This window comes from Symphalangus syndactylus, chromosome 17 (genome assembly GCF_028878055.3).
Source record: "Symphalangus syndactylus isolate Jambi chromosome 17, NHGRI_mSymSyn1-v2.1_pri, whole genome shotgun sequence".
Lineage (NCBI taxonomy): Eukaryota > Metazoa > Chordata > Mammalia > Primates > Hylobatidae > Symphalangus > Symphalangus syndactylus.
Window position 1 is genome coordinate 23,132,594 of NC_072439.2, and position 12,763 is coordinate 23,145,356.

Genomic DNA, 12,763 nt, shown 5'->3' on the forward strand with positions numbered 1-12,763 from the left:
TGACTCAAACTAAGTTTAAATGTTTGCATGTCTAAAGCAACTTTCTGGAGTGATGGATATGTTGCATACCCTAGGTCACACAGCTCTGTGCATTTGTTAGAACTCATTGGCTGTATATTTTATTTTATTTTATTAAATTCTCTTTTTATTTTTGTTTTTATTGAGACAGGATCTCACTCTATTGCCCAGGCTGGAGTGCAGTGGTGTGATCACAGCTCATTGCAGGCTCAACCTCTGGGACTCAAGTGATCCTCCCACCCCAGCCTCCCAGGTAGCTGGGACCACAGGTGTGCACCACCATGCCCAGCTAATTAAAAATATATATATTTGTAAAGACGGGGGTCTCCTTATGTTGCCCAGGCTGATCTCGAATCCCTGGGCTCAAGCAATGCTCCTGCCCTAGCCGCCCAAAATGTCGGGATTACTGGTGTGAGCCACTGTGCCCAGCCAACTGTACATTTTAGATTTGTGCATTTCACCGATATAAACAAAGAATCTTTCCACAAAGCTTACCACAAGGAAAGAATCATAAACAAATATTGTACTCTAGCTAATGATGTACTTCTGAAATGTTTAGGGGTGACAAATACTGGTGTTTACAATTTACTTCAAATGGATAAGTAAATAAAACGATGGCTGGGTGCGATGGCATGAGCCTGTAATCCCAGCACTTTGGGAGACGAGGTGGGAAGATTGCTTGAGCCCAGGAGTTCAAGACCAGCCTGGGCAACATGGCGAGACCCTGTCTCTACAAAAAATAAAAAAGTAAGCCAAATGTGGTAGGAAACATCTGTAGTTCCAGCTGCTAGGGAGGCTGAGGCAGGAGGTTGGCTTGTGCCTAGGAGTTCAACGCTGCCATGAACCATAATCAGGCCACTGCACTCTAGCCTGGACAACAAGCAAAACTCTGTCTGTTTCTAAAAAAATACAAAATATTAAAATAAAATAAAGAAATAGTGCTCACTTCGGCAGCACATATACTAAAAACTGGAATGATGCAGAGAAGATTAACATGGCCCCTGTGCAAGGATGACAGGCAAATTCGTGAAGTGTTCCATATGTTTTGGCCAGGTGTGGTGGCTCACGCATGTAATCCCAACACTTTGGGAGGCCGAGGCAGGCGAATCACAAGGTCAGGAGTTTTTGAGACCAGCCCGGCCAACGTGGTGAAACTCTGTCTCTACCAAAAATACAAAAAATTAGCCGGGCATAGTGGCGGGCGCCTGTAATCCCAGCTACTCGGGAGGCTGGAGCAGGAGAATCGCTTGAATCCGGGAGGCAGAGGTTGCAGTGAGCCGAGATTGCGCCACTGCACTCCAGCCTGGCAACAGAGTGAGACTCCGTCTCAAAAAAAAAAAAAAAAAAAGAAGAAGAAAAGAAAAAAAGAAGATGGTGATGGATGGATAGAAGGGTGGATAGATGGATCTATGTGTGATGAAGCAAGTTGGGTAAAATGTTATATAAAATCTGGTTAGGGTATATGAGGTACTCATAGAATAATTCTCTTAACTTTTCTGCATGTCTGAAAAAATTCAAATGTTGGGGGAAACCTTTGCATACAAACTTTGCAAACATTGTATCATACAATGACATGAACTGTAAATTTTTTAGGAGTTATAATAGTAATGAAGTTTTGTTTAAAAAGAGAGCCTGCCAGGCGTGGTGGTAGATGCCTGTAATCCTAGCTACTTGGGAGGCTAAGGTGGGAAGACTGTTTGAACCCGGGAGTTTGAGACCAGCCTGGGCAGCATAGTGAGACTCCATCTTGAAAATAAAAATTAAAAAATAAATATCGTTTAGAATTATACACTTATTTATGGATAAGATTATATAACACCTTTTAAAAATCCAATTTAAAATGGGCAGAAAGTTTCAATAAACATTTCTGCAAAGAAGATATATAAACGGCAACCCATGTCATTAGGGAAATGCAAATCAAAACTACATGACATATCTCCTCCTGGGTTCAAGTGATTCTCCTGCCTCAGCCTCCTGAGTAGCTGGGATTATAGGCACCGCTACCACACCCAGCTAATTTTTGTATTTTTAGTAGAGATGGGGTTTCACCATATTGGCCAGGCTGGTCTTGAACTCCTGGGCTCAATCAATCCTTCTGCCTCAGGCTCCCAAAGTGCTGGGATTACATCTGTGAGCCAAGGCCTGGGGTTACCTTTTGAGATGATAAAAATGTTCTAAAATTAGATTGTGTCAATGGATGCACCATGCGAATATACTAAAAAACATTGACTTGTATACTTTGAATGGGTGACTTGTATGGCATATGAGTTATATGTCAATATAGCATTTACAGAAAGATCCAGGAGGATGGGGAGGAGAGAAGGGAAGCTGAATCACAAATTCTAAATTTCTTTGAAAACAAACTTAATAAAGAAAGTTTAAGGTTGGGCACCATGGCTCAGACCTGTAATCCCAGCACTCTGGGAAGCCTAGCTGGGAGGATCGCTTTAGCTCAGGAGTTTAAGACCAGCCTGGGCAACATAGTGAGACCCTGTTTCTGTATGTATTTAAAAATCATTTTCTTTTTTAAAATAATTTAATTTAAAAAAATTGGCCAGGCATAGTGGCTCACATCTGTAATCCCAGCACTTTGGGAGGCTGAGGCAGGCGGATCATTTGAGGTCAGGAGTTTAAGACCAGCCTGGCCAACATAGTGAAACCCCGTCTCTACTAAAAATACAAAAAAATTAGCTGGGTGTGGTGGCGTGTGTGCCTATAGTCCCAGCTACTTTGGGAGGCTGAGGCAGGAGAATTGCTTGAACCAGGGAGACGGAGGTTGCAGTGAGCTGAGATCACACCATTGCACTCCAACCTGGGCAACAGAGCCAGACTCCAACTCAAAAAAAAAAAAATTGAGACAGGGTCTCACTATGTTGCCCAGGCTGGTTTTGGATGCCTGGGCTCAAGCAATCCTCCTGCCTCAGCCTCCCAAAATGCTGAGATTACAGGTGTGAGCCACCATGCCTGGCCTAAAATAAAAATTAAAAAAATTCAAAAGAAGGACTGGCCGGGCACGGTGGTTTACATCTATAATTCCAGCACTTTTGGGAGCCAAGATGGGTGGATTGCTTGAGCCTGGGAGTTTGAGATCGGCCTGGCCTAAATGGCAAAACCCCATCTCTATTAAAATTACAAAAATTAGGCAGGTGCAGTGGCATGAGCCTGTAGTCCCAGCTACTTGGGAGGCTGAGGCAGGAGGATCGTTTGAGCCCAGAAGGTGGAGGTTGCAGTGAGCCAAGATTAAGCCACAGAGGGAGACTGTCTCAAAATAAATAAAATAAATAAATACATAAATTTAGTAAATCTCTAAGTATGTGGAAATTAAAAACAGACTTCCGGCCAGGGGTGGTGCCTCACACTTGTAATCCCAGCACTTTGGGAGGCCGAGGCGGGCGGATCACGAGGTCAGAAGTTCAAGACCACCTTGACCAACATGACACCCCGTCTCTACTAAAAATACAAAAATTAGCTGGGCATGGTGGTGCATGCCTGTAATCCCAGCTACTCAGGAGGCTGAGGCAAGAGAAGCGCTTGACACGAGAGGTGGAGGCTGCAGTGAACTGAGATCAGGCCGCTGCACTCCAGCTTGGGTGACAGAGCGAGACTCCATATCAAAAAATAACAATAATAAAATAAAAAATAAAAAACAGACTTCCAGATGACACGTGTCAAAGAAAAACCCAAAAGGGAATTTAGGAAAGATTTTGAGATAAAAATAAAAAATAAAAACACAGGATCTAAGGATATACAAGATCCAGCTAACCATAGTACTTAGAGGGAAATTTATAGCTTTATGTATCAGAAAGGAAGAAAGGCCAGGCATGGTGGCATGCGCACTTTGGGAGGTCAAGGCAGGGATGATCGCTTCAGGCTAGGATTTCAAGGCTGCAGTAAGCCATGATTGCATTACTGTACTCCAGCCCTCCAGTCTGGGGGACAGAGCAAGTTCCTGTCTCTAAAAAAAGAAAGAAAACAAAAAGAAAAAAAATGAAAAGAAAGTCCTCAAATGGGCCAGGCGCGGTGGCTCATGCCTGTAATGCTGGCACTTTGAGATGCTGGGGCAGGCGAATCACCTGAGGTCAGGAGTTCAAGACCAGCCTGACCAACATGGCAAAACCCCGTCTCTACTAAAAATACAAAAATTAGCCAGACGTGATCACAGGTGCCTGTAGTCCCAACTACACGGGAGGCTGAGACAGGAGAGTCTCTTGAATACAAGAGGCAGAGGTTGCAGTGAGTCGAGATTACACCATTGCACTTCAGCCTGGGAGATGGAGCAAGACTCTGTCTCCAAAAAAAAAAAAAAAAAAAAAGAACCAAAAGGAAGGAACTCAAATAAGTATCTAAGTGAAAATCAATGAAATAGAAAATATAAAAACAATTGGGAAATGAATATAACAAATTTGCCCATCAACAAGTGACTGGATAAGCGAACCAAGGTCGTACAATGGATTATGTAGAAGGCCAAGGCTCTTCACCCCCTAAAGGTTTGTTGAAGAATTATTGACATGAGGCTGGTTGATTAACAGAAGACAAGGCATATAAATATATCTATATTTCTATACTGTCATATATAACGTGTATATGAGAGCCTTTAGAATGATGACCCAAAGATACAGAGGAAATTGTCTATTTCTATGTATAGTTTAATAAAGTTTTCGTTGTTGTTGTTTTTGTTGTTTTGAGATGGAGTCTCACTCCATCATCCAGGCCAGAGTGCAGTGGCGCCAACTTGGCTCACTGAAACCTCTGTCTCTCTAGTTCAAGTGATTCTCCTGCCTCAGCCTCCCTAGTAGCTGGAATTACAGGAGCCCACCACAATGCCCAGCTAATTTTTGTACTTTCAGTAGAGACAGGGTTTCACCATGTTGCCCAGGCTGGTCTTGAACCCTTGACCTCAAGTAATCCACCCTCGTTGGCCTCCCAAAGTGCTGGGATTACAGGTGTGAGCCAGCACACCTGGTCTAGTTTAATAAAGTATGGACAGCCCTATAGAAATATGACTGGAGGGGCCGGGCGTGGTGGCTCACGCCTGTAATCCCAGCACTTTGGGGGTCCAAGGCAGGCGGATCACAAGTTCAGGTGATCGAGACCATCCTGGCCAACGTGGTAAAACCCTGTCTTTACTAAAAATACAAAAAATTAGCCGGGCATGGTGGCAGGCGCCTGTAGTCCCAGCTACTCAGGAGGCTGAGGCACGAAAATGGCGTGAACCCAGGAGGTGGAGCTTGCAGTGAGCTGAGATTGCGCCACTGCACTCCAGCCTGGGTGACAGAGCGAGACTGTTTCTCAAAAAAAAAAAAGAAAAAAAAGAAATATGACTGGAGGAAAAGGGTATGATCTAATGCGAGTACACTGAGTGGGGAGAACCAGGAAGGACTTTCTGTCTAGATTTTTTTTTTTTTTTTTTGGCTCTTTGAGTGTGTATTTTTTTGGTGGAGGTATGGGGCAGGACCCTCTCTGGAATGGGAGTCTTATGACTCACAGTCAAATAAGGTAGGACAGATTATTAGTATTATTTTGAGACGTGGTCTCCCTTTGTCCCCCAGGTTGGAGTGCAGTGGCGTGATCACTGCTCACTGCAGCCTCAACATCCCTGGGTCAACAATCCTCCCATTTCAGCCTCCCAAGTAGCTGGGACTATCAGTGTGCACCACCACACCCAGCTAATTTTTTTTTTTTTTTTTTTTGAGACAGAGTTTCGTCTTGATGCCCAGGCTGGAGTGCAATGGCAAGATCTCAGCTCACTGCAACCTCCACCTCCTGGGTTCAAGCCATTCTCCTGTCTCAGCCTCCTGAGTAGCTGGGATTACAGGCATATGCCACCACACCTGGCTAATTTTGTATTTTTTTTTTTTTTTTTTTTTTTTTTTTTTTGAGACGGAGTCTCGCTCTGTCACCCAGGCTGGAGTGCAGTGGCGCGATCTCGGCTCACTGCAAGCTCTGTCTCCCGGGTTCACGCCATTCTCCTGCCTCAGCCTCTCCGAGTAACTGGGATTACAGGCGCCCGCCACCGCGCCTGGCTAATTTTTTGTATTTTTTAGTAGAGACGGGGTTTCACTGTGGTCTCGATCTCCTGACCTCGTGATCCGCCCGCCTCGGCCTCCCAAAGTGCTGGGATTACAGGCGTGAGCCACCGCGCCCGGCCTTAATTTTGTATTTTTAGTAGAGATGGGGTTTCACTATGTTGGTCAGGCTGGTCCTGAACTCCTGATCTCAAGTGATCCTCCCGCCTCAGCCTCCCAAAGTGCTGGGATTACAGGCGTGAGCCACCACGCCTGGCCTGTGGTCAGCTTTTATACAGATAGAGTGGAAGAAAAGTTAAAGTAATATTTTTAGGTTTTATGGCTGGCTTTGGGCAAAAGGGTTTTGGTTTTGATGACCTGCCTTTGGGGAAGAGAAATTCTAGTTTTTATAGCTAGCCTTGGGGACAATGGGACTGAGCGACAGGAGGGCAGGAAAAGGTCCGAGAAAAACTTTTGCTACTGAAGCTGCTGCTGAGGCCTTCATTTTGGAGTTTATTTTCATTTTCTTTTCTTTTTTTATTTTTCTTTTTTCTTTTTTTTTTTTGAGATGGAGTCTTACTCTAACACCCAGGCTGGAGTGCAGTGGTGCGATCTCGGCTCACTGTAACCTCTGCCTCCTGGATTCAAGCGATTCTCCTGCCTCAGCTTCCAGAGTAGCTGGGACTAAGGTGTGTGCCACTAGGCCCAGCTAATTTTTTTTTATTTTTAGTAGAGATGGGGTATCGCCATGTTGGCCAGGCTGGTCTCGACCTCTACTGAAAAACAGAAAAAATTAGCTGGGCGTGGTGTAGTCCCAGCTACTCTGGAGGCTGAGGCAGGAGAATGGCGTGAACCCGGTAGGCGGAGCTTGCAGTGAGCCGAGATTGCTCCACTGCATTCCAGCCTGGGTGACAGAGCGAGACGCCGAGACTCCGTCTCAAAAAAAAAAAAAAAAAAAAAAAAAGATGTGGTTTCATTTTGATGCCCAGGCTGCTTCTCTGCAACGCCTGTCTTCATGGGCTCCTCCCGCCTCGGCCTCCCAAAGTGCTGGAATTATAAGCATGAGCCACTGTGCCCAGCTCATTTGGGGGTACTGTTTTCTGAGACCCAGCAGTTGCAACTCAGACAAAAAGAAATGCAAAACCACACGAATAAACCTCAAAAACATTACACTAAGCAACAGTAGTCAGACGTTTATTTAAAAAAAAAAGTGCTGTACTTTTATGCCAAGTTTTATAGCAGGAAAAACTAATTTATGAAGCTAAAGAGCAGATCAGTGGCCGCCACCCAGGTGACAAGGGTGTGGTTGGGAGAGGTGTGGAAATATCCTGTACCTTGATCGTGGTGGTGACCACACAACCGGATGTATTCATGGAACTGTAACCTAAAAAGGAAGAATTTTATTGTGTGTAAATTACACCTCAATGAATTTGATATTAAAAAACAAAACAGGCCAGGCGGGGTGGCTCACGCCTGTAATCCCAGCACTTTGGGAGGCCGAGGAGGGTGGATCACCTGAGGTCAGGAGATCGAGACCACCTTGGCTAATATGGTGAAACCCCGTCTCTACTAAAAATACAAAAAATTAGTCGGGCGTGGTGGCGGGCACCTGTAATCCCAGCTACTCAGGAGGCTGAAGCAGGAGAATGGCTTGAACCCAGAAGGTGGAAGTTGCAGTGAGCTTAGATTGTGCCACTGCACTCCAGCCTGGGTGACAGAGTGAGACCCTGTCTCAAAAAAAAAAAAAAAAAAAAAAAAAAAAAGGCTGGATGTGGTGGCTGACACTTGTAATTCCAGCACTTTGGGAGGCTGAGGCACGCAGATCGCTCGAGCTCAGGAGTTCGAAACCAGCCTGGGCCACATGAGGAGACCCCCGTTTCTACCAAAAAAAAAAAAAAAATTAGTCGGGTGTGGTGGAACATGCTGGTAAGGCGGAAGGATCCCTTGAGCCCAGGAGGTGGAGGCTGCAGTGAAGCAGGGGCCACTGCACTCCGGCTGGGGCAACACAGTGAGACATTGTCTCAAAAAACGAACATAAATCAAAACATGGTTTCTCAAAGGCTTAGACCCCAAGGTGAGGAATCACTTTCACTTAGTTCTGGTTCATGCTCCACCATCTACTTGATGTGTGACCTTGAACAAGTCACTCAACCTTGGGCATCAGATTCCTCATTGGCAAATTATGCCTAATAAAAGGATCTCCTTCAGAGGGTTGTTTGGGGGATTCAAGGAATGGTCACACAGTGGCTAACATGTAGAAGGGACTTGGGGGATGTTAGTTATAGATCTACGTATCAGAATCTCGACTTTCTCCAAAAGTCTGCATAAACTATTACAGAAAAAAGACAAGAAAGAAACACACTAGCTGGGCGCAGTGGCTCATGCCTGTAATCCCAGCACTTTGGGAGGCCGAGGCGGGCGGATCACGAGGTCAGGAGATTGAGACTATCCTGGCTAACACGGTGAAACCCCGTCTCTACTAAAAATACAAAAAATTAGCTGGGCATGGTGGCGGACGCCTGTAGTCCCAGCTAATCAGGAGGCTGAGGCAGGAGAATGGCATGAACCCGGGAGGCGGAGCTTGCAATGAGCTGAGATTGCGCCACTGCCCTCCAGCCTGGGCGACATAGCAAGACTCGCTAAAAAAAAAAAGAAAGAAAGAAAGGAAAGAAAGAAAGAAAGAAAGAAAGAAAGAAAGAAAGAAAGAAAGAAAGAAAGAAAGAGAGAAAGAAAGAAAGAAAAGAAAGACACTAATATATTTATTTTATTTTATTTTATTTTATTTTTTCAAGCCAAAGTCTTGCTCTGTCACCCAGGCTGGAGTGCAGTGGCGCGATCTCAGCTCACTGCAACCTCTGCCTCCCGGGTTTAAGTGATTCTCCTGTCTCAGCTGCCCAAGCAGCTGGGATTACAAGCCTGTGCCACCACAGCAGGTATATATTTTATAATCAGAATGGAGATGACAAAAAAGAAAAAATAGCCAGGTGTGGTGGCTCACACCTATAATCCCAAAACTTTGGGAGGCTAAGGCAGGCAGATCATTTGAGATCAGGAGTTCGAGACCAGCCTGGCCAACATGGTGAAACCCCATCTCTACTAAAAATACACAAATTATCTGGGCGTGGTGGCACATGCCTGTAATCCCAGTTACTCCGGAGGCTGAGGCACGAGAATCGCTTGAACCTGGGAGGTGGAGGTTGCAGTGAGTCAAGATCGTGCCACTGCACTCCAACCTGGGAAACAGAGCAAGACTCCATCTCAAGAAAATAAAAAAGGTATTGGATAACATAGGTCCAAGAACATTCTGTGCAGCACTGTTTGGATGTATTGAATGATATGAAACCATCAGACATCAAGAAGGGTTCAAGTGACATTCCTTGTTGGTTACTCCACACAATGGGGCACTCAGGCGCCAGGAGAATGAATGAAGCAGAACACAAATATGGATAACACCCAAAAAGGTCCAGTGGGTGGAGGGTGCTACCCTTTATGTGAGGAAGGAAAAAAAGTAAAACCACATGTGCATGTGTTTAAATGTGCATAGATTTTTGAAAAAATGTGCAAGAAATGAAGACGGATGACAGCATTTTCATAAACATAACAAAAAGAAAGCCTTTTTTTTTTTTTAAATTGAGACAGAGTCTCTGTCGCCCAGGCTGGAGTGCAGTGGCCCGATCTTGGCTCACCGCAACCTCCCCCCACAACCCGGGTTCATGCGATGCTTGTGCCTCAGCCTCCCAAGTGGCTGAGACTATAGGTGTGTGCCACCATGCCTGGCTAATTTTTTTTTGTATTTTTAGTAGAGACAGTTTTGCCACGTTGGCCAGGCTGGTCTCAAACTCCTGACCTCAGGTGATCCGCCTGCCTCTCGGCCTCCCAAAAGGAAGCCTTTAGAAAATACATATGTGGCCCGGGCTCAGTGGCTCACACCTGTAATCCCAGCACTTTGGGAGGCCGAGGCGGGTGGATTCCTTGAGGTCAGGAGTTCGAGATCAGCCTGGCCTACATGGTGAAACTCTGTCTCTACAAAAACACAAATATTAGCCGGGCATGGTGGTGCACTCCTGTAATGCCAGCTACTCGGGAGGCTGAGGCAGGAGAATTGCTTGAACCTGGGAGGCGGAGGTTGCAGTGAGTCGAGATCATGCCATTGCACTCCAGCCTGGGCAACAGAGTGAGACTCCATCTCAAAATAAATAAATAAATAAAAATACATATGTTTACTTTGAAATAACAAATATAAAGAAAGTTGTAACTACAGTACAAATCTCAATTTTTGATGAACGAGGCCAGGTGCAGTGGCTCACGCTTGAAATCCCAGGACTTTGGGCAGGAGAAGCCCCTGAGTCCAGGAGTTCAAGACCAGCTTGGGCAACATAGCAAGACCCTGGCTCTACAAACACTGCCCCCCCCCGAAAAAAAATTAGCCTGGCCGGGCGCGGTGGCTCACACTTGTAATCCCAGCACTTTGGGAGGCCGAGGCGGGCGGATCACGAGGTCAGAAGATCGAGACCACGGTGAAACCCCGTCTCTACTAAAAATACAAAAAATTAGCTGGGCGTGGTGGCAGGCGCCTGTAGTCCCAGCTACTCGGAGAGGCTGAGGCAGGAGAATGGCGTGAACCCGGGAAGCTGAGCTTGCAGTGAGCCGAGATTGCGTCACTGCACTCCAGCCTGGGTGACAGAGCGAGACTCCGTCTCAAAAAAAAAAAAAAAAAAAAAAATTAGCCTGGCACCATGCCACGTGACTGTAGTCTCAGCTACTTGGGGGGCTGAGGTGGGAGGATGGCTTCAGCCTGGGACGTGGAGGCTGCAGTAAGCCCTTATCCACAACTCCACTCAGCCTGGGCAACAGAGCAAGACCCTGCCTCAACAAAAAAAATGTTTTATTTAAAAATTTCTGATGAACTGTTACCGATGGAGGGTGTCCAGGGGCTTGGTCTCTTGAATGAAGAATTGGGTAAAACGCACAAAGCAAGGAAATAATGAAGCAACAAAGGCAGAGATTTATTGAAAATAAAAATACACCCCACAGTGTGGATGCAGCGGGAGCATAGGAGCTCAAGGGCCAGGTTACATAATTTTTTGGCGTTTAAATACCCTCTAGAGGGTTCCATTGCTTACTTGCTGTACGCCCTATGTAAATGGAGAGGATGTTTCCTGTCATAACTGAAGTGTGAATCAGCCTTATGTTCCCTGCCTCCAGACCCTATTTTCCTGCCTCAGAACCATTTGAGAATAAGTCGCAAACATGCTGCACCTCCAAATACCTAACTATATTTTCCACAAACAGGGACAGGTTCCCATATGTACACTGTCAGTCAACGGTGAAATTCAGGACATTAACACGGCTGGATCGCTACGGTCTAATCCGAAGACCCAACCACATTCACCACTTGTGCCAATAATGTGTGTTCATTTCACTGTATGTTTTGAAATGTATACTAGATGCATATATTATCTTTATGAAAAAACTGATATTTTAAAACCACTCGACACAGCCAAATGAAATAAGAGCGAACTTATTCAAGCAGGAGCCGGGAAGGACTAGGAGAATCCGGCCTCTCCCAGGCCTCCTCACCTGAGCGGGGCTCCCTCCTGACCACCGCCCACCCACTCCAGGGCCGGACACGGGAAGGGACCACTCAGCCCAAAGGTCGCAGGGGCCTAAAACCCTGGGTCCTGAACGCGCTTGGGCCCTGCAGCGACCCTGGCGTCCCCACCTGACTCCAGAATCAGATTCAGGCCAGGCCAGGAACCACCCCAGCTTCCTGCATCCTCTTGGTCCAGGCAGCAATGCGGAAGGCTGACGCCAGGGGCTCGGAGGCTCAAGGGCGGGGATCGAGACCCAAGCCCTGGCGCGCCCACCAAGCTGTGGCTCCGGAAGAAGGTTCTGGAACAGCCGACCCTGAACACCCACGTGCAGCTTCCGATCGCAGCCCTGGCCTGGCTCCTCGGTCCCCGGTTGAGAGACCCGCGACCGCTCCAGGGTGCGTCGCCGAGGGTGCGGGCTCGGGGCGTACAGTGCTTCCAGCCTCTCCCACCCCAACCCCGCCATTAAGGGGAGCCCCAGCAACGCCCGGAACCCTGAAAGTCACACTGGGGCCGGGGCTGCACTTGGCGTCCGCTTCCCCTCCCGTCACATTGACCAGGGCTAGGACCGGGGTCGGGGCCGTCGGGGAGAGCGGAGGGCGCGTGGGAATGGGGCTCGCTGCGCCACGGAAACCCCGCGCCGCTCTTCGAGTCCTCCCAGCTGTTCCGCAGAGCCGGGGCCGGGGCCGCTGCCATCGCGTCTGCCCCGAGGGTGCGCAGGCGGGTACCTCGACGAGTCGAGGACACGTCGACTCCCAACAGGGAGCCCGGAGACGCCCGTCGGGCTTCCCAGTCCCACCCAGGACGTCTCTGGGGGCGGGAGGCCAGGGGATAAGAGGGTGGGAGAGATGAGCTGCAGGGGGATGCGGGACCCAGGGACCCGGGGATATTATAACACGCTTTCCACGCGTAGGACTGGGGCGCACAAGTGACCAGAAAGGTGGGACTCATTGGCCCCCTTTGCAGATGGACCCATGTTGGCGCCCCTTAGATCTGCAGTAGGGGCACCAGGACCTGCGGCGAGCGCCTCTGCGCCCCAAACCCCAGCAGGTCCGCCCGACCACATTACCGCTTGGGTTGCTTTGCACAAATGCTGCGTCAGGACCCACTCCTTCCCAGATCGCGACCTTCATGCCTTCGCAGACAGAA

At 47.6% G+C, this 12,763-nt stretch overlaps 1 non-coding gene across 1 annotated transcript; it reads left to right on the forward strand.

Annotated features, from left to right (window-relative positions):
- The first annotated feature begins 956 nt into the window (after positions 1-956).
- On the forward strand, positions 957-1,064 carry LOC129467202 (U6 spliceosomal RNA). The gene has a single exon (XR_008652328.1). It is a non-coding gene; the product is annotated as a U6 spliceosomal RNA (small nuclear RNA).
- Positions 1,065-12,763: the final 11,699 nt, after the last annotated feature.